The sequence below is a fragment of the Physella acuta genome, unplaced genomic scaffold, assembly GCF_028476545.2.
Source record: "Physella acuta isolate Inbredline_101_S28 unplaced genomic scaffold, ASM2847654v3 ptg002667l, whole genome shotgun sequence".
Lineage (NCBI taxonomy): Eukaryota > Metazoa > Mollusca > Gastropoda > Physidae > Physella > Physella acuta.
Genome location: NW_026734110.1, coordinates 7,501 through 10,000, shown reverse-complemented (window position 1 = coordinate 10,000; position 2,500 = coordinate 7,501). Strand labels below are relative to the sequence as shown.

The 2,500-nt window shown below is 51.8% G+C and overlaps 1 non-coding gene across 1 annotated transcript in view; it reads right to left on the bottom strand.

Moving 5' to 3' along the window:
* Positions 1 to 426, bottom strand: part of LOC131933899 (small subunit ribosomal RNA) — a 1,846-nt gene extending 1,420 nt beyond the window's left edge. Inside the window, exon 1 of the ribosomal RNA XR_009385307.1 lies at positions 1 to 426. This exon is cut by the window's left edge and continues 1,420 nt beyond it. This is a non-coding gene — a ribosomal RNA (small subunit ribosomal RNA).
* Between the last annotated feature and the right edge of the window lie 2,074 nt (positions 427 to 2,500).

The window sequence follows — 2,500 nt, the reverse complement described above, 5'->3', positions numbered from 1 at the left end:
CGTTTCTCATGCTCCCTCTCCGGAATCGAACCCTGATTCCCCGTTACCCGTTACAAACATGGTAGGCATATCACGTACCATCGACATTTGATAGGGCAGACATTTGAAAGATGCGTCGCCGGCGCGAGGCCATGCGATCAGCACAAAGTTATCCAGAGTCACCAAATGGGACGACGCAACCCCTTGCGAGGCCGCGCCGATTGGTTTTGAACTAATAAAAGCGCTCTTCCCGATAAAGGTCGGAGCTTCGATTGCATGTATTAGCTCTAGAATTGCCACAGTTATCCAAGTAGGATCGTGTCATCTAAGGAACCTCGACTGATTTAATGAGCCATTCGCGGTTTCACCATGGGACAGTGTGAACTTAGACATGCATGGCTTAATCTTTGAGACAAGCATATGACTACTGGCAGGATCAACCAGATAGCTATCGTTTGCGAGACGTTTTTCCACAACACATCGCGGGACGGGAGACAACGCTCTAGCGAGAGAACGGATCCCGGCATTCCCGGATTTTTTCACATCGGACCGCTCACATTTCCCCCTTCACCGTAAACACGCGCGTCGCCGGGAAATCTCTCGATTTGCATCGAGCCGACTGCGTTTTGCAGACCCGTCGCCCGTTCCGAGGGCTGGGCCAGTGCGAGACTTTTATCGAGCCACCAATACTGCTTGGTTGCGTTAGCACTGCGCGTCGCCGCTGGCTTCACGCTACGGACACGTACTTTTACCTTCACTGGCGCGACCTGCGCGCCGAGCCCGCATTTTACCGGGAAGCTAGTCGGGAGACTGAGCCACGCACGGTCAGATCGGGCACATGTCGCTGGCTGCGAGGGAGCGCGGATCCTAGCGTCACATAGAGGCTTCACCGACACTCACCTCCACAATAGTAGATACAGACCGTTTTAACCGCCGTATTTCTGCCCATACCTCTAGTGTTAAACCGAAAAATCGGGTACATAGTCTCGGGGAGGACCGGGGTGCCGCCCCATGAGGGGAGCCCGCACGGAGGGCGCCGGGGGTGCCGCGACCCGGGGGGCGGCGCGGGGGTGTCGGGGCGCATCTACGGGGCTCACTCGCGCGGGCGCCACACTTCCGGGGGGCGCCCCAGGTGGGGTGCCAACTTTGGCGCCCCCGACTAAGGGGCCGCCCCCACTGCGGTTACACGCTTTACGACCACCCACCCGCGTTCCCCACCCCAGGGGGCATGCGAATCACCCGCCAGGGGCGTTCTGGGACCGAGGGCGCCGCTCCGGCACAAGGGGGAGCCAAAACGCCCCGAGTTCCCCCGCGGCCACCTCGACACCTGGGCGGGCGGCGAGGGGTGTCCTGCGATCGGGGTGGGGAGCTCTACCAGAATCACCCGCCAAACTTCACCGGGGGCGTCTCCCGGCGCCCCTGCGCTCGGGTGACGAACAGCGCCCCGGGCTATCCCGGGCGCCCTATGGCGTCCACCTTCGATCGGAAGGGTGATCTCGACTCGGGCTGAGGCGGGCCACAACAATCCGCGGTCACATCGGAGCCGTCCAGGCTAACGAGGCCCCGGCTCACGGGTAACCCATGGGGCTGGACCGGGAGTCCGCCGTTAAAGAAGAAAGAAATGTAGTGCAAACCAGAACCAGTTTTTTTTATTTATTTTATAACTCGACTAATAATCGTCACAAAATTATAAACTTGGTACCTACGGATAGCCCTGGGCCCAACCTAATACAGGATGTCCATAACTATGCGCTAATTAAATAATTAATGGGTATTAAGGTCGGTCTTAGTAAATTGCTATATAAAGTCTAAGACCAGAACCAGTATTTTAAATTTATTTTATAACTCGGCTCCTAATTGTCACAAAATTTAAAAATTGGTACCTATGGATAGCCCTCGGCCCTACCTAATACACCGTGTCCATAACAATGTGGTAATTAAATATTTACTGGGCGTTAGGGTCGGTCTTAGTAAATTGCTATATAAAGTCTATATAAAATTTTACGAATTTAAAAAAAAAATTCCTACCGTCAAAAATAGCGACGCCTAGACCACCACACCTGTTCTGACGTTAAATCCTACTTGCACACACGTGTGGGAATAGATTAGATATCATCTAGAGATAGAATTCCTAATTATTTAATTAAAATAGAGACTCTAGATTTAATAGTTGTGTCATAGTTACATTAAGTCGAATTAGCGAAGCGGAGGCGGGAACTAGATTCTAGATCTAACACTTCGATTGCGATGAAAAAAAAATAGCTTTATTTTAAGGCCGACAAGGCAAATACGGTTTAATTAATATTAAAGAAATAAGTCCGAACACCTACCTTAAGCGAATCATCTACACAACACATGACTAGAAATAATACACGTCCACACGAAGAGCGATTGAAACGGTGACTGCAACGGTGAAAACTTGTACGACGGAAACATGGCGCCTAGGTTATGCCTACTTCCGGTCTGATGAAAATTTTTAATTCATTTTAAATTTTGCGCTCTATTTCGTCCGCGCTTGTCC